Source organism: Grammomys surdaster, unplaced genomic scaffold, assembly GCF_004785775.1.
Source record: "Grammomys surdaster isolate TR1022 unplaced genomic scaffold, NIH_TR_1.0 188, whole genome shotgun sequence".
Classification (NCBI taxonomy): domain Eukaryota; kingdom Metazoa; phylum Chordata; class Mammalia; order Rodentia; family Muridae; genus Grammomys; species Grammomys surdaster.
The window spans coordinates 9,877,747-9,897,742 of NW_021604633.1; the positions used below are offsets into that span (position 1 = coordinate 9,877,747).

A 19,996-nucleotide genomic window follows, 5' to 3' on the forward strand; every position below is an offset into this window, starting at 1 on the left:
TGTATAATATATCTGAGATGTCCTTCCATCATTACCTCACTTATCCTTCCTACTCTGTCAGCCCCCCTTCTCTTTTTGATAACTTTCTCTTTTTCTCTCATGGCTTGTTTATTACTCACTGTATTTGAATGGGGTCACTTGGATGACCATGGATGGGGTTTACTTTCCTGAGCAAGGACTACTTAACCAACAGCTTCCAGTGAGGAACATCCTAGTTCCCTAGTAACCATTTCCTTCCTGTAGCTCCTTAGAAGAGCTGGGTGGGGCTTTGTGAGCCCCGCCTCCATGATAGGATTGATGGGTACACATTGTAAGGCTTGTACAAGTAACCACTGGTGGTGTGAGTTCATGAATGTAGCAAGCTGTGACATGTTGAGAAGACAGCTTTTCATAGCACCCTTTCTCATCCTTGGACTCCTAAATATTTTCAGCCTCCTCTTCTGTGATGTTCCCTGAGCCTTGAAGGAGGTAATACAAATATCACATTTAGGTCTAAGCACTGAACAGTCACTCCCAGTATCACCAGTAATAAGTGTATACAATAACCACTGCCAACTGCAAGAAGCACTTCTCTAACCAAGGCTGGGCGCAGTAGCAATCTGTCAGTAAATACAAAAGTGTTTAGAAGCCAGTTTTACATGTTCATATAGGAAAATAACAGTAGTAGGCTCCATCTAGGGCCTGTGACCTTCCCGGCCATTCATGGAGTTTTGATGAGATAGCAGTACCAGGTGTGAATCCCCTCTTGTGGAGCATGCCTGGAATCCTACAAGGAAGCAATTGGTTACCCCTGTAATAGTCATGGCCACTATTGCACCAGTGGACGCACATCTTTCCTGGCAGGTTAATATTGTATTTTCAGGGCTCACAGTTTCCTAACACCATTAATGACTTTTCCATTAGTCTGTATAATAGCACCTTTGAGCACTATAAAAGCTAGGGGACAAGTTTCCAGCTCAGCTCCTGCTTGATTTCTCTATGTTCTGTGACTAAAGTATGTGGTATCTTAAGCAGTAGGGTTGTATCTCGTTCTAGTGGGCAACTTACAACAATAGTAACTACTTATATTGGTGTGTGTGTGGTTGTGGTGGGGTTAGACTGAGTTCTCTGTGGTCTAAAACTCAAAAGGAAGTATCTTGTACTTGCCACAGGACTTAGTATTTAGTAGACAGTTTTGGTAGTCATAACTGAAGAAGTTGCTACTTTTGTAATGATTTTTTTAAATTTTCCTGGATATCAAGTGTGTCCTGTTAATCCCTCTCAGAGGCAAAGGCAAAGGGGGATAAGGTGAAGAACTCTTGGAATGCAAATAAATAAATTAAAAATTATCAAGAGATGACTTAGGATGGAGCTATTCTCCAGAAAGATCATCCATGAAAGAGATGAAGGTTGACCTTCAGTAGTGACCAATCAACTATGACATGGGAATGAAACTCCAATAAGAAGTCTGGATAGACCAGCATGCTTATATGATTGGAGAACACATTAAATGTGCATAATGAATACAAAGAACAAGATATCAACAAATTTAGATTCCAAGATTGAGTTGCCTTTTTAGAATGACCCGTGAACCAGGCACCATCCTGTCAGCAAACTCCAAAGGAGTGCCAGTGGACTGCAGAGAGGAAGGGTTTATAGGCAACAAAAAGCAGAGGGGGAGATTGGAGCAGAAGCAATGGGCTGGGTATTTTTATAAGATATAAAGAGAATCTTGTTGGCTTCACTGGATTTAGCTGTCATTTCCTCATCTCTATGAAGGTCAACAGCTTAGGTTTCAGTTTGGTGATGGAAAAATCTTAGCACATGTGATTCTGTTTGGGCTTTGCTGTATTTCACCCATCATCATACCTGATAGCACAGAAAGTCCCCTGGAACTCTGTTGCACAACCTCTAAGACCACCTCTTTCTTCGGTTGGTCCTAATTGTTTCCATTATAGTAATAGTACAGTCATAGGCAATGTGTCTTGCTGAATTCTGAATTCACTCTATTGAACTTTCAAAGCCCCTGAGAAGGTTGTGGGATTGATTTCTTGCCACAAGTTTAAAGTTGATTTAAATTTCAAGTGACCTGTTTGCTGACAAGGAAAGCTGGTATCAGACATAAAGATAAGTCTTGTTTAGATTATGTTTAAGCCTGTGGAGTATAAGACTAGCTGTCATCTTAGCATAAAACCAGGTGATACCAGAATAAATACTCATGTACAAGTCTCTGGACTTGCGTATACAGTTTTTTTGACAAATTCTCAGGCTAGGGTTTCTAAATTATTGTATAAATTCTCATTTAAAGAGCAACTCCCAATTAATTTTCTAAAGTTATATTGTTATATATAATTATATATTATATAATATCATTTATTGTGACCATGAATAAAAAATTAGAAAAGAGAATTAGTACTAGTTGCTAGAAAGATTAAATAGTATTCACTTGCTAGATAGGAACTAGAGGCACAGCAGACGGGAGGGGCAATGGCAGAAGCAAAGCAAAAAGGAAGGAGTGAGCCACAGGAATGTAACTGATGGTGGATGAAGAGAGGGGTGAAAAGCAGTCATCTTTCAGGAGGCTGCGCTACAGACCCTGTGAATGGGCAAGTCTGTGTACTTTGGGAGAGGACAAGGAAAGATAATGGGATATGGAGGATACAAACAAAAACCAGGAACTACCGGGGTCTGCCACATAGACGTTGGGTTTTATATAAATAAGGAAGAGTTGGGGAGAGAAACAAGAGATGAATGGAGACTGGGTGTGGGACTGTGTGTCTTGGCTGATGCCCTGGGCTAGTAGGGCCATGTGCTATGTGGGCCAGCATCAGAATGCACTTCCAAACCTCAAATGATGACTAGAAATTGGTGGCTGAAGTCTGAGTATACTCCCAACCTCAGGTAGCCAACTCCAGAGCTAAGGCTGAGTGTGGGCAGGCTCTCTAACTTCAAATGGTAAGCAGATCAGGGATAAACGGTTGCATGTATTCCCTACCTCCAGTGGTAAACTGTAGCTAGGACAGAGAGAGGTATGTGTGGGTTTCCTAACCTCAGATGCTAAAGCAGAGCTGGACAAAAAAAAAAAAAAAAAAAAAAAAAAAAAAAAACAACTTTTAAGAATTTTCTAATCCCCTCTGCCGAAATTGTAATTCCGGAGGAAGATAAGCCTTTATTAGTTGTGCTGAGATGCTGAGACCCTGTCCCTTCCTAACTATGGCTGCTAGTCACAGTTCACATAAGTTGTTTCACCCAATAGGGCAATAGGCATCGTAAAAGGACAATGGAGTAGTCAGACTGTCCAGGCTAACAGTGAATTCTCTGGTCCCTGACAAAAATCATTATTCTCAGAGAGGTTACTAGAATGCTCTTACAAGAGAAATCCCTAAGGCAAGTGAGGAAGTGTCTGCCAAATCACATTGCCCAGATAAATAAATAATGGGGGGCATTGTCTTGGACAGACTTTTCCAAACTATAAAATCTTAGTCACAGGACAGTTACCTCGGAGCTGTGCTGCCCAGAAATGGGGCCAAAATGAATTCTCACCAGCAGGATTGCTGTACCAGATCCCTGGGGGACAGGGAACATCTTGGATAGCTGTTAAGTCTTTCAGCCACATGACATTTGGCAGACATGATGTCCTTAGCTGTCCTGACCTGGCCATTCTCCCTGTGTGTGTTTCCCTAGGAGTTATTCTCCTATCAGTGTGAGGAAGAGAGAGAAATCCCCTGCCCACGTCTCACCCGCTTTGGTTTTTTGAGATAGTGTTTCTCTCCTTAGCCCTGGCTGTCCAAAAACTTTCTTTGTAGACTAGGCTAGCTTTGAACTCAGGAGTCATATTTCCTCTGCTAGGATTAGAGGTAGACTCTGCCAGGCCAGGCTTGCTCCTCTTTGTAAGTGATGCTTGCACTGTCCTTTGCAGGGCTGTTTGTACTTTTTCTGTTTTGGTTGACTGGACAGACTACTTTGGGGGTTTTCTTGCATGGCTAAAATACTAAATTTTCAAGTGGTAAAATGTTTAAAATCTCTATCTTTTCAGTCTGGCAGCTGATACACAGAGGCCACCCTCTGCTGTTACTTGAGGATGAGTGCAGTGAGTTAATTAGCTTTCTTCCTTCAGAGTCCCTTTATTTCTATTGAGGTGTAGTCATGGAGGTTAAACTTTGTAGGACTCAGTTTACATTCCTTAAGAATGGCATTACATCTTCTAACACTGAAGTTTAGAGTGGCCCTTTAGAGTTTTGACTGATGATTAATCATACTGGGTAATATTTCTTGAGTTTTGACACTCAAATAGTTTGCACGCTTTATCTCAGGAGTCATTAAAAGGAACACCATGAGGTGGTGTTAGTATTTCCCTATTCTGTACCTATGGACACTTAGTTACAAGGCCAGTACACTCAACCTGTACAACTCCATGCTGCCCAGACTTGGTGAATCCAGAATTCCACTTTGTTCTCAGTGACTACATAATTCTATCTATGAATAGTGTGTGAAACAGGACCAGGTTGACATCCTAGCTTGTGAGACATGAGACTGGATTTTGAGTAACGCTGAGGTAAACCTGGGACATTAAAGCCTGACACCATAGGCCATGAGAGATGAACATACGTGTTTGGCTATTTCCTGAATCTGAGATTACAGTGCTCTGGAGGCAATGATGTCATCATTGCCTTGTATTGATTAGTGGGCATATTTCTGTGACGTATCAGGAATGGATCATGTTCTTTGTATTAGTCTAATCAATTTGTGTTATCAGTTTATATTATAATCAATTTGTATTATCAGTTTCTTTCCAATGATTTGGAAAGAAATCTATCAAGTTCTACTAATTGTTAGAGGTGAAACTATTGAAACCACTTCTCTGAAGATTATACATTCAGAACTCCAATTTTAAGAAGAAACAAAACCTCTAAGGTAGTTTACTTGGAATAGCAGAAGGAAGAGAAGACCTGCATATGTTTGGTTTGGATCTGAGCTGGACTGAAGACTGAACAAGTGAGCAGACAGGCCAGAGCTGTACTTCCAGCAGGGACTGAGAACCTTCTGGGATACAATGTTCCCCAAGAGACGGAAGGGGACTCAGCATGGTAGACCTCTAAGGGAGAGTGGGATGGCTGGTGCTCATTAGAATATTTTAAATCCTACCACTTTGAATTCAAAGGGTGCAGGCTATAGTGACAAGGTAGGTCAAGACGAGTCATTCCAACATGCCCAGAACAAATGGTGTCAGAAATTTGAATGCTAGCACGAAGAGACAGCCCTTTGACCCAGAGTTCATAAGGTGTAGGAAGGATAGAAATATCCTGGGTAGCCATGGTGGACATGCCACAGGTGACAGTTAATACAATGCAGCAAACCTGAGCAGGTGAAGGAGAGGAAGGTTGAGATTAGGCCAAGCAACAAGGATACTTCCTAGACCAGTTCAGGAAGAATTGAGGCATAAATACAGTTACCAGTCCCGATAATAACAGACAACAACAGCCATACAGCAACTGAGTGCTGGTGTGCAGGTGACATGGCCAATGCCTACTAGCATAGGATGGAATTGTAGAGCTGTTGTCTTCAGAGTGGGCTCAGGATTTATGAATGATCAGGGCATCTTAGAGACAACCGCATTGTGACTGTGACAAGCCAGTCCATGTTATTGTCGTGAAAGCTTGCAGCTTCCTAAAGGAAAGCTAAGGCTTTAGATATCCACCCCACAAGTCAGTACAATAAGGGGTGCCATTACACAGTTCAGCCATCTTTGTTGCTTCTGAAAGACAAATGTCTAGGATTCTGCCTAGTGTAAAACAGTTGCACTGGAGATTGTCTTGGAAGACTCAGCAGCAGGTGCTATTTCTTCTTTCCAGGACATCAAAAGAGCAAATAAGCATGAAATGTGTCCTGCTGTAGCCAAACTGCTAATCATACACAAAGAACTGAACCTGACAGAGTTGTGTGCAAAAGCCCTTTGGCACCTGTTTTTGTCATCTTATTTTGTTATTTTTTCACCACATTTTATACCTTTTAACTTAATTTGTTTGTGACTGCCTGTCTTCCCAGCTGTCCAGGCTCCAGGCGGGGTTGGTGGGCAGGTTGAGGAGGGGAGGAAGGCAGAGAGAGGAGGACACTCACATGTGTGTGAGAGGGCTAGCACATACGCACACACATGCACACACACACACACACACACACACACACAGTCTCTCATTGCAGCTGGTGATGTTGAAGTTTGACATGGATCAGGAATTAAGCCAAAAGCACTGGCCACATTATATTGAAACTTTGAGGACCAGCAAGAACAGTGCCTCCTCCCATTACTAGTAATTTGAGTCTGCGGATCTTTTGTGTACTGTGCAAAGCTCACAATTTCAGGACATTTATTGTATTCAAACAGAGGTTTATAAAGGATGTTAAAAGAACGTTGAGTCAATGAGTGGCCCATGATGAGCTTTGCTGTGTGAGTAGTCAGGCTCTATCCTCCCTCCTCTCCTCCTTCCCTCCCTCCCTTTCTATAATTGAACCATGAGTCTTGTAAATGCTAGCAAGTTCTCATACTGTGCTACATCGCTGGCCTTGGTGATATGAAATTGACTTTGATTAGAGTAGCCTTTATAACCTCTTCATACTTCTGAAGTTATAATTTGGTGAACTTTTTGGAGAAGTGAAAAACAGACACCCACCCTCCCCACCCCATACCCCCACACCCCGGCAAATAAAATGAGGCCAGGACTAGGCTGAAATTTATATGAGAATTTACTTCAGGTGAGAAGACATCTCAAACCTAGGTGGGGAGCAGGGAGACAGGAAGAAGGCAAGTTAACAATGCGAGTTGTCATAATAGGTTTGTTTATATCCCACCTGTATGTCCTGGCAATCTTATACTAGTCTACAAATTCACATTGTAAAGAAATCTTAGGAGCACAAGATGAAAAGAGAATTCCTTGGTATTCCTGAAATGAGGAAGATGCTTCTAATGATGATGTGAGAATCCGAGAGACAGGAAATAAGGGTTAATTAAGATGCAGAACAACTGCTCCAACTTGTAAATTATTCATAAGCAAAGCTGACAACTTGTAACTGACCTGAAAGCCACCAAAATACACGCATATTCACAGGTCTCTCCAAAATTATTTTTAACAAACTAACTCTCACTAGAAAGGTATGGTACACATCCTCTCCTTGCTCTTCAGCTCAGTGAGAGCTTCTGGTGCTTTTTCAGGGTGTTTCATTGGGAAAATGGTTTCCTTAACCAGCCCACTTTTGGTAAAAATTCCCCCATCTTTTAGCATCAAGTCATTTTTTCCCAAAAGGAAGAACTACAGTGTTTAGGAGTGCAGACTCTGGATTAACTACCTGTGGTTCAAGTTTTGGCTCTACTGGTTTCAATCTACATGGACTGGGCCTTGCTGATACAAAAATGCATCTGTCTCAGACGGAATAGGGTAGTTTATTCCAGGGCTGAGAATGGGTTGCTATAGCCTGGAGATACTCATTTAGTTTACTCAAAATAGCATGTTCCGATGTAACAGTTTCATGAAGGTTTTATAAATCAATACACTTTTTAGATTTATTGGACTGTCAGGTGGGTTATGCCAACGCGAGGAAAGCTCTGCTATAGACTCAGATGATCTGATGACATCCTTTGGTTTGATAGAATCTGATGGTGCATTTCATAAGTATTTGTCTAATAATCACAAGCTTGGCTGTTAAGTCAAACACAGAAGTAGACAATGAATGGCTACAAAGGGAGCTGAGGTAACCCAGGATAGTTTGACTTTGACCTGTATGACAGTCCATGTCTCCATAGTCTCTTAGTCAATTTGCCTTGTAGGGCATTAAGAATAGGTGTGGCTTTTAATTTCGGGAACTTCAGTTCACAGCCTTGAATGTATGCAAAGGATTTGATATTAATAATGTCAAAATTATACTACTGAGACTATCCAGCCTATTGATACATAGATAAAGGACTGGCCCAGTCTATATCTATTGATATATAGATAATAGCATCTGGCCCAGGACAAGTATGTTAGAAATGTCATGGCCATAACTTCGTTCTAAACAATAGAAGTTTTGCTGATTTTATAAACTTCTGCCTTGTCGTAAAACTCTTTCTCCAAGCAAGGTATGGCCAGTGCAGTCCTAAAATGAGAATGGATGTCATAGCCTGCAGGAGATACAAGACTGGGCCCACTAACACTGCTCAAAAGTTAGTGTGTGTGTGCTACTCATCTGTGTGGAAGCCAAGTAGCTAATGATGACCAGCAGGAGGAGACTGTCCTTTCTTGATGTAGCCATCCTTGAAATGCCCACACTACTGGAAATTCAGCTCATAGGTTGGCCAAGGTAGACTTCAGGGCAGTAATTCCTTTGCTCTTAATCTTGGTCCCTTGTCTATGCTGAACAGAATTTATTTCCCAGAGAAAGTCATAAAATGATGTCTTTATAATGTTGAGGCCCCGCCCCTGAGAGAAGTTAAAGGGAGATGTTATTTCCTTACTGGGGCAAAGTGAGCCCCATGGTGAGGCAATAACCTCCTATGCTTCCTTCCTCCCTGGTGAAGAGCTGCTCAGAAGTGCACCAGGGCAGATCCATTCAGTGGGAGGCCAGGCTCTGGAAGCTGCATTTTAGTTAACGTGCTTTGGGATTGCACTGCAGTGAGCAGCAGCATCTTAAGGAATGGTCCCTTGGGTGGATGACTCTGATGGAAAAGCATAAGACCTTAGGGAAATTGGTCGGGTTCATGTTCTTTAAAAGGTAAACCATGGGTTTTCTATAACGGCATAAACCAGTCCAGAGGAGGCAGGTCTAGTAAGGTTCCAGAGTTGACACCGTGGACTTTATTGAGGTGCAGTCACTTTGTAACTGCCTTCAGCACATTGCTCATCTGTTGTTTTCATCCTAATTTATCTGGAGGTCAGGGAACTGTATTTCTAACCCAGAGCCCAGTGCGTGTATTCTTGACACAATCATGTTACTATTATAATGCCACTTTGAGATACTACAGGAAAGGGAAAGTTTGAAGGTTTAAGACTTACTGTTGTGCTATAAAATTGAAATTGATGTTGTGGCAGAAAGTTATATCCCTTGTAATTGTTCAATTCCAAACTCCAGGTTATCAATTCTTAGGCTGGAAATGTTGAGAAAGTTCTTAAGTTCACTGAGTGAGTCTGTGGGTGAAGTTGAGTACTGCAGTAGGCACACATTTGTGTCAAAGTGTACACTTGAAGGGCTCAAGAGTCGGTTCTCTCCTGCCACCTTGTGGGATCTGGTAACTTAAATTTATATTGTCAGGTCAGCATGCCTGTGTCTCTGTGCAATGAGCCATTTTGCAAGCCATAAACTGTATTTTTGAAATGCATCATACAAAACTAAATCTCAAAAAAAATTGACTATTAAAATAAAAGAATTAATACTATGAAATAGATAATGCCTTCGTTTAATGGCTGAAGGACCTGTATTTATTCATGACAACATCATGCTAATGATAAAACCAGACTCAGTCATCAGCTGTAAAGCCTGGATTCTGACCATAGTATTTGCCATGCTCAAAGCTTCTGTAACATAGAGAGATAGCCAGGTGTGGGTTTAGCATGGGATCTATGTTCTTAAACCTGGTGGGGAGCCTGAATTCTAATATACATTGCCCTGGTTCACCATTTTACTGAAGGGTAGTCTGAGGATGCAGAGGCAGACTGAAGCTGAGAACACAGCAAGCTCCAATCCATCACAGTGGACATGTCCTGGGGTTCTGGTCTAGATGCAGTAACATATTGATGTATTTCAGAATCGTCGAATGACCCCCATTGAAGCTGCAGATAGCTCGACTGCATTCCAGGTGTACTAAAATAAGGAACACCATGGGACTTCTGTCTGCTAGGTGGGACAAGGCTAGAGAATCTGGTAACAAATGGTGGGTCTCTGTATGCAGGGCCTTGTTGACTAAAAAGGTCAAGGGAATGCTGTTCTCACCCTGGCCTTTGGAAATCTCTTGGAGGGAAGCAGGCTGATGTGGGCAAGGAATTGAATTCCTTGTTCCATTATGTGGGGATTCCAGAACAGGGCTGATGAAGAAGCATGTTTATCTCAGGGACCCCAAACCTGGATTGGCTTTAGTATTATATCAACATATGTCCCATTTGTTCATAGGACACAATCTCACTATTATCCTTGTTGTCCCTGAACTCCAGACCTTCCTGTCTCAACCTTCTAAGTAGTGGGATTATAGTTCTGTACCATGTCTGACTGATTTTTTCTTCTTAAATCAATTATGATAAGAAGTTTTAAACATATTCACCCTAAGTATTAAACCAAAATAATAATAATATATACTTGGATTACTCAGTGCTAAGGGCTCATGATTCTGTACCTGCCTATAGAGATATACTTGAACAGTTTTACATAAATAGCAGTTGGGGTTACTATTAATAAATACATGGCATCATATAAACCTGTCGTCAGCTTTATAAACTCCTTCCATTCACCATTGTACCTGAAGCAGAGAAACCACCGACATTCCTCTTAAAGGTTGTAAACCAAATCGACAGTTTTCCGTGATATTCCTGCTATTGCCCATTTCTCTACCTCTTATCCTTGTGTCCTACAAGACGAATTCACAAAAGATTTAATAAAAATGGGGAAGGAGGGATGTAAGACAAGACCTGCCTGGCTAATTTAGTGTCTCAAAATTAAAACTGCAGAGGCTTGGGAATGTAGCCCAGTGAGAGGTATTTGCCCGAAACTTTAAGATGCTGAGAAACTCTATGAGCAAACTTTTCTGGAGAATTTTTTTAAAGGCACAAGTATATAAAGGCCAGTACAAATAATGATTGTGATATATATGATTTTATGTTAAGTTAGCATATGTTATTGCTATACAGTCCTGGTTGCTGTCCTTCAGGTGCCTTGCAATTCTAAAATTATTCTGAGGCAAAAATCAAAATATAATCTATTCTGTAAGCCTCACTATGCTTTGTAACAAACACACATGAGAATGCCCAAGAAGTGCTCACTGACAGAAAGGCTCGCAATTTCAAAGGCCACCATTGTGTGCCAACAACCATTCTCCTCATGTTCAGCATGGGGAATTGGAGAATTTTCTGCTTTACTCTTGGGTATGCATGCTCAAGACAGAAAATCAAAAAGTTGACCTCAAAAAGAAATGAAGTGGAAGGAACTTTCCTCTGAAACACAGCCTGCTTCACCAGGCATAGCTGTGCAAACTTGTTACCCCAGCACAGGATAGCCCAAGTTCCAGTAACACTGGAAAAGTAACATTGCAAAGTAACACTGTACCTTGAGAAAAATGCTTGCTTGATGTGCAGAAATGACAGAAAAGGGCAAATCATTATTCCTGGTTGAGGGGACTGTTAGGAAGGATTAAAAATCCATCCCAAATAAAGCAATAGAAGCCTCTCCTACCAAGTGATGAGACATTTAACTTTAAAAATGCATTTGATACTCTCCATCCACATCTAAGTGCCTTTTCCTATGTGCGAAATTTGTATTCTATTTTCAGAGACGTTTTCCTCCCCACAGACAGTATTAGAATTCTTTTGGGATATCCATAAATAACCAAACAACATTTGCAATTCCAGGGGGCTTTGCACACAGTGTAACCTGTCTGCTTGTTATCACCTCTGCCCTTATAATTGGAGAACATGACAAACATGAGAATTAAACTTTCCTTAAAAAGCATAGGCACGCAAATTACTTCAAACTTGTTTGGTTTTGTTTTCACATGCCCCAGAGGACCCTGTTGGTGCTCAGGATTTGGTATTTGTGTTGAGTGTATTGACCATAGCCTGGGGTTAGGCATGAGAGGCAGAGGAGATGGTCTTTGTGTTGGAAAGATTAACATTAGGAACCCAACCATTCTGTCAGATACTTCCAGAAGTCTTAGCAAGTGTTAACACAATAAAATACTTAACAGTGGAGTGTTATATGACATTAAATATGTGGGTTTGCTCTTCTTCCCAAACAGAGGCCTTTGTCAAATGAACCTATTACACACCTGTAGCACCAAACCTGATGAAAAGCTCCTGCTTTTGCCAATGGAATTCTGAGGGTTTCCTTTGAACATTGCACCTCTGTGCCACCAAACATAGGGTGAGAATTCTTGGTTATCTGTTGTGAAGAGATGAATACTGACATATGGGAGTAGAAGCCTATCCGGGCTTTAAGGACAGCTGCCTGTTTAGAACAAAATCTTTATTTTTCAGAAAAAAAATGTCAGATTGTGTTTTGATACTTTTTAAAGATAGCATGGGCCACTGAATCATCAAGAGAAGAAACAAGAGTATACCTGAGCCTTTTGCATATGGCTGGGGTTGGGGGTGGGTGGGTTCATTGACATCCTGAGATAGGGCTCAAGACAGTAAAATCACTGCTCATGGAATTGTGTGCTGAGAGGACCACATCACCTGAACAGGCTCAAACAAAAGGGGACTGTCCACTTTCCACTTGATGTTGGGACAATGTCACCACAAGTGCCACAGAAGTGCCATAGCAATGTAGAGGGACAAAGATGGATGTCCGAGGATCCCTAGACAAGACCATGGTGCCTTCTGAAGTGACCACTGCAAGGGAATACTCAACGCTGGTCTTTAACATAACTTATTGAAGTAGAAAATTTTGAGAACCACCTAGAGGATTACATTTTGAGTTTGAAAAGTATATATGGTATAGTATATTGGATCTTGGAGGTGGCTCAGCATATATGGAGTTTGCTGCCTAGCTGACTGCATGAGTCCTTTCCCTTGAACCTGCATGGTGGAACATGCATGGAGAGCACTGATTCCTGCGTCGTGGCCTCAGACCTTCAAACATGCACTGCAGCGTGCACATATATAACACATAAGAGACCATACATACATATGTATACACATATTCAAAATATAAAAATATATATTATTAGCTAGGTATTATGGAAAACATACCTCCATTTTCAGATGAAACTTTCAATGTTAGTTAAATGATAAAACTTCAAAATAAACGTATGGCCCTGGCACTGATAATTACCCTTCTGACAGGAAATTTGATCTCTGTGATCCACTTACTTTGCTAGGAATTAGTATAAAAAGAAATGACAATTTAATTGCAAGTTATGAACTACAATACAAATTCATTATCTTGAAAGCTTTGTGAGTCTGAGAGAGTAAAAAAAAAATCTCTGCTTCCAAATTGTCACATCTAATGCAAGGTGAGATGTTAAGATCTGCACAGAAAGGCCTTTGTAAGTTCAGCACTAAAGCTTTATATTCTGAAGACCAGAGCAAAGGACAGGAGCCAGAGACTCCTTGACACAGCCACAAAGCAGCGGCATGCTTTGAGAGCCTTAGCTCGTCTGGACCAATCTGGACCTAGCAGCTGTTAAAATGCTGAAGTGATGAGGTAACCTGAATTGAGAAAATGCCTCCATAGGACTGGGCTGTAGGATATTTTCCTAATTAGTCATCTATAGGGGAGAGCTCAGACTCCTGGGCTGTTGGTCCTGGGTTCTATATGTAATCGGGTTAAGCAAGTCATGAGGAGCAGGCCAGTAAGCAGTACTCCTCTGTGGCCTCTACACCAGTTCCTACCTCCAAGTGTGTGCCCTGCTTGAGTTCCTATACAATTGTGTGGAAGCATAAACCAAATAAAACCTTTCCTCAGATGCCATTTTGTCATGGTGTTTCATCACAGCAGTAGAAACCCTAACTATGACAGGCCCTAGTGCTAGAATGTGGGCATGCGGCACCACTATATGGTTGGTTTTTTCATTTAACCATCTCTCTATGACAAAAGTATATGTATTATAAAACAGCCAACTAGAATCAATTCTGGTCACTTTATCATTTCTCATCCATATCTGGGGAAGATGGAAATGTCATTGACGATCAGAAGTGTGGCTGATACATTTGCAGACTTCTTACCTGAATTATGGACAAAGTCAACAGGCTTGAGATGCACAGTGCCTTCTGGTGATGAATCAGCCACTGTCAGCCACATTTATTAATATTCCATTAACAAAGAAATATAAGATTTTCAGAGTGTGACTTTCAAGGATGAATGTGATTTCAAAGATTTTTGCAGTCTTTTCTCGGATTGGGAGTTGGAAGCTATTATCCACCCTTGTGGGGAGTGGAAGAGAAAGTTTCAGTGATGAAGTCTTGAGAAAAGGATACGTTGACATATGTAGAGCACTCCAAAGGACTCAAACCTATGGGACATTTGGCAAAGCCATTGAAATTATTGGTCAGGATGTAGAGAGGCCGGTAGGCCCACTATGAGTGTTGAATGTATCGGTGATTTATCAGTGTGCAAAAACTAGAGCTGTAGAATGCTCCACTCCATCTTTACAGCCTGAGAGTGTCCACCCAAAGAGTCATCCTACTAAGACAACCTACCCTCTCCCTCTCTGCTGTACCTAATGAGCTTCTTCATCGTGTTGGTAAGAGTCTGATGAACCCCATCTGGTCCCAGCCTCCCACATGTTTCTGTCTGTCTGTCTGTCTGTCTGTCTCTCTCTCTCTCTCTCTCTCTCTCTCTCTCTCTGTGTGTGTGTGTGTGTGTGTGTGTGTGTGTCCGTGTGTGTGTGTCCTTTCTTCAGGGTTCTGAGACCCAAGCTGCAGAGGTCATAGGAAACCATGAGTAAAATCAGTCAGCATGATTACAAGACTGAAAAGGCTTTTGTTAAATGCTGAAGGGCTTTCCAAGATCCAGCAACAGTTCCCTCCTGCTGAAGTGTGTAGCACAACCTAACATGGGGAGAGCTACATTGACACTGGAGAGCATTATGAAAAAAAAGTGACGTCTTTGATGATCTGGACCCTAACAAATGTCTAGCAGGCCGGTGATCCTGAACTTTCAGGTAGACTGAGGGAAGAGCACCTCTGGAAATAACACGGCAGAGAGAAACAAAATGAAACCACAGGTAAGCAATTGGACCCTCCCTCAGTGTAGATATTAAGCTGGCTGTGGGATAGCTTCAATTCAGGGAGAAATTAAGAGGTAAGGCTGAGATTATAAGGTGAAGGTTGGAATGATATAGTTTAAAATACTAGGGATGTTTTACATCAGCTTCTAGAGAAAATACAGCCAGCAAACTCATGCTTCATATTTTATCAATGCATTATTTGGGAGAACAATCCAAGAGAAGTAGAGGTGAAGGAACAGGAATAATACTGCCAAAGAAGAACCGGTCAAGGCATGGCACCTTGGGCATGCTCTCATTTGATACCAGTGTAGCTGACTGTTCTCACACACCTGTCTTCTGAGAGACCATATGACCTAGCAAGCTTTACAACAGGTTTTCTGAGGAAAAGATTACCTTGCTTGGTCTTAACACTTCCAGGATGCAAAACCTTGACCATTAAAAACACCTGGCTTCTCTTGATTCAACCACAATGGAAAAAAGCTAGAGAGAAAAGACAGTGAGCTGGAGCATGAGGCAAGGCATTGTGGGATTGTGGATGTCAAGCTAATGCAAAGGAAGATGGGCACCAAGAGGCTGTGGTAGTGACTTTGGTAGTACCAAGGGGAATGAGGGATAGAGTGCTTATGCATAGACTGTCCAGCATTTGAATGCCAGAGACTGCAACTTGAATCTAGAAAAACTTTCCTATGAGGAGAAAACCAAGAATGGAGGCTCCTCATATGTGCCCTTTAGGAACATGATACGTACCCAGGACTCAGATGAGACTCAGTTTTCTTAGTGCTCTATTGAGATGGATCTGATGGAAAGTCACGGATGAGTCAAGAGGATGCCATGTGAAGGATGGGTTTAACAATGACAGAAAAAGCCCAGACGTGATTATATTCAGCAACCTAGCAATATGAGAATCTTCTTCTGTCAAACAAGCTACAATCTTGCCCAGATTTCTCCCTGCACCCCTGCTGTGTTACCAACACAGGCCAACATAATACATTGTCTCCATTTCCTGTTGATGTAGCCCCAGTGCCTCAAGCTATAAAACTGAACTCTTTAGTCAGCTGCTGTACCACTTCCTGAGATAAGTAGCCAGTTTCCAGTGGCTTCTTGCTTCTTTCTTTCCTAGTCCCCAACTCAGATCTACATTTATGTTTCTGTATCCAACACATTTCTTCCTCGATCATATTTTGTACTTGTAGGAGTCATGGTAGTAACGAGCAACAAGGTTAAGAAGGAGAAATGGCATCTATCAGAAACATGCGCAGACTGACAAAGTCTATGGGGATGCTAGAAAAACAGTGTGAGTAGATACTATGACAGGTTGAGTGTATCCCTGATAAAGCATGGCCAGCAAGGATGTCACTGTGACACCATGTCACCTTGTACCTTTGCTGTCCCTGCCAAGCCTTCCACCCCAACCCAGAGCACCTCTTCACCAATTCACTTAGTGATGGGGATCGTCCCCAGTATTCTTTTGTGACAGTCACCAAGAGACAATGGCACTTATTAAATTTTTTCAGCCCCTATTTTCTTTAAAGGTTCTAAGTAACAAATTTTACACATTCCTCAGCAGGAAACTTGATTGTCCTGTGACTGGAGTTTCCCTACCAGAGTTTTCGTACAAAGGACCATTGGTTCCTCTTTGGGTGTGCTTCAGTTTTAAGCCCCATGCAATCAGCTAACATGGATTTTCTGCCAGGTGATTTGCCGTGTTTTCCAACAACTGAATGAATACATTTATTGAGTAGGCACAGCTTGATATTTTCTGGCGGTAGCATTTTATTGATTTGCTCTTTTGTAATCAAATCAAATAAACAAATATTCCTAGGGACCTGAGCAGAGCGAACATGACTTAAACATTTATTGAACTGGATTTGTTATTCTGTGAAATTTTGCTGATAGGCACACTGGACCGTGTAAGATGAGCTATGACATGTAATAAACCACACACATTAGCCACAGAACTAAGTCTGCTTTTGTCTAACCTGTCCGGATACTTTAGCACTAGCTGAGGAGGAAAAGCCCTATGTAATGGTCCTTGCTCACGCAAGTATGATTTCAACTAGAAAAAAATTATTTCCAGTCTGGAGGCTCTTTTCTCTAAGGAACTCCAAACTGTGACTACATTTTACATGTGTTTTTAATGTTGGTATTTAAAGAAAAACTAGTAGAAGTCCATCAAATAATTAATTTTGGAAATATGTGATCTATTAGGGACACACATGAGTAAGACATTGACTGAATTTTTAATCTGTGAGCCACCATTTAAGATGTTATGTTGACCTAGTCAATATTCTTCATATATACCATTGGGACCAAGAGCTTTGAGAAGGTGAGAAACCAGAGTGCAGAGTATCCTATGTATTGCTTGTATTCACAAAGGTCATCAGCAGAATCAATGACTAGGTTATTTTGCTTTTCATAAGGTGCAAGGAAATAGTTCCCACCAGGCCCTTTGCTGTATCTCAGAGGCTAGTCACATCCTGATTCTACTAACACTGCATATGGGAAATTAAATCTAAATCAACCATAAAAGTATCTCTCTCCTTTTTTCCTTCCCTTCCTCTTTCCCTCACCTCTTTCTTTTTTCTATGTCTGTCTGGAAAAAGACTAGGGCTTAACAAGTGGAACTGGAACTGGATCCCATTTATGCACTATTCTACAGGGCAGAAGAGCACAAGGCTGTCAACCTTGTCATCCTGTGTGTCAGGCCGAGTGCCAGCAAATAAAGCAAGGGCTAGTTTGAGGGAAAACGGTAGGTTACTGTTTGTGAGAACGGTAGTGACTGTTGGTGGTTGCTGTAAGCGAGCAGAGCGGAAAGATCCTTTGGCTTATAGAGTTGCTCAGACAGCACGGTTTGAATGGAATGTACGTTTCCTCCATGAATCCCAAAGCTCTTGGAGCTGAGTTCTGCAGCTGCCATGCATTCTGTGCTTGGCAGCGGTGAAAAGGACTGTCTTGCATCCGTTACAGATGCACTGGAGTCCTGGCTCCTGACCTCAAAAGGATCAGGTGCTCCCTTTCAGATGCCTGGTGGTGTAATCCTAGTTGAGAGGGACAGATTGGGGTGACTGGTGATTTTCAGGTTTCCTTTTGATCTTCTGGACCCTCATTTGCCGCCTGGCCACATGTGCATTCCAACCTAGCAACTGCCCCTCACCTTCCCCATGGGGCAGCCCACCTGCTTCCCAGTGCCCCCTTTGAAGTGCAGTGCTGAGGGCTTCCTTTCACAGGGCACCCATCACTCATTTGCTCTCCCAACCTTCCCCGTCCCACTGAAAAAATACTAGGTTTGTAGTTGACATGGAGGAAGTTGGTGTAGCCTCTTTGCATTTTGATTTCCCAAAGAAAAGTATGTTTGAAACCCAGAAAATATCAAATAAACATTGTCAAATCAAGCCTCGGTTTTATATAGCACATTAAGGGTCACTTATAGGTACTAATATTGGCTTCTTCACTATGATGGGAAGGAGGCTGTTTCTTGCCATGTTTCCCCTAAATTGCAAGAATACTATTGTGACCCCTAATTTTCAAGTGATTTTTTTTAACTTACCAAATCTTTTAATCATTTATCTAATAGCTTTGTTACAGAAGGCAAAATCTAGGTGAAAACTAGAGACCTTTCCCTCTCCCGGTGTCCAACAGTTGTGTTTTAAAGCAGATTTCAATTCAGGATAGCAGAGGGAAGCTTTGCTTCATTTACCTTTTAAGCTATAAGAGCTTCAGGCTTATAAATCAATCTACCTTCCAACCAATCAATCAAAAGAGACCACCAGTTTCCATATAACAGCTCTCAAAAAGTTACGGCAAGAATCCGGAATCTGCTTATAGGTGAAATCAGAATCTGATGGGGTTTGTGCTAAAAAGTCTTCTTCCTGAGGTGAAATGGGGGGATGAGATTCTGCCAGTGAGCTACATCCTCTGCTCATCGTGTTCATTGTATAGCCCAGGCTGATCTAGAACCCTCGACTCTCCTGGCTCAGCGTCCAGAGTTCGGGGATCACCAGGATGTATCATGCTCTGTCCAAATAGGATTTGCTGACTGCTCTCTGGTGACTACTTGGTAGACGTACAAAAGTTATCCCATTTTCCACTCTTTAGGACAAATTCATGTTGTTTTTCACTAGATGCTTTTTAAAAACACAAATTTATGTTTGAGCCCTTAAGAAAGAACATGGTTTCTTGGATGATCATGACCGGTTTAATTCATACCAGAACTGATAACCTCACTGATATAATTCAAAATGTCAGAAAAGTCTTTGTTTTTAATTTATTCTATTTTTAAAGACTTTTTTTTTTTGTTATTCAAGAGCACAGTAACTGTATGCACTGCATCCGCCTGCTAGAAGAGGGCATCAGGTCACAGTATAGATGGTTGTGAGCCACTACGTGGTTGCTGGGAATTGAACTAGGGACCTTTAGAAGAGCAGCCAGTGCCCTTAATTGCTGAGCTATCTCTCCAGCCCTGTTTGTGTTTTGTGGGAAGTGGGTTCTCCCACCACCATGAGTATCCCAAGAATTGAATTCAGGATCTGGAACCTTGCTTTTTCCTTGAGGTATCAAATAAACTTGGTAAACTTGATACCCTTCCTAAAAGATACATTTTTGTTATGTGGTTATGTTGACCACTTTGTTCTTTTAAATGTATCTCTGGTCTTCCCTCAGTCTAGAACAATCCCCTGCCTCACACTGTTCTTGGTGACTATCTCCTCGGAATAGTCTAGACATGTCGTCCTGCAGAGCTCTAAGCTTGGTATTCTTTTTAGTGGCTGTCATGTTCTCTTCTGTTTTAAGTGTAGCCCAGTGGGGTCACTTCTAAGGCCAGTTCCTGTGTCTTATTATCAGGGCCTCATTAATGTTGGCTACTTGGTTTCTGGTACAATGGATTGTTCACAACAGACACAAATCTAATAACCAATTATTTATTCAAACAGAGTACTGCTTCATTTTAATGGAGACTGATACAGACCTTTTCAATAGATTATATTAGTTAGGATTGTAAGTTTATCAGCCACATTGATACTTCTAGTTAAAATCAACCTATAGGAATATTTCCTATGTGCCCATTCCATTATATATATATATATATATATATATACACACACACACACACACACACACAAA

General features: G+C 41.5%; 1 long non-coding RNA gene across 1 annotated transcript in view; it reads right to left on the bottom strand.

Moving 5' to 3' along the window:
• LOC114622346 overlaps nt 1-19,996 on the bottom strand; it is a 29,010-nt gene that overhangs the window by 6,058 nt on the left and 2,956 nt on the right. The gene's annotated exons all lie outside the window — the stretch shown is intronic.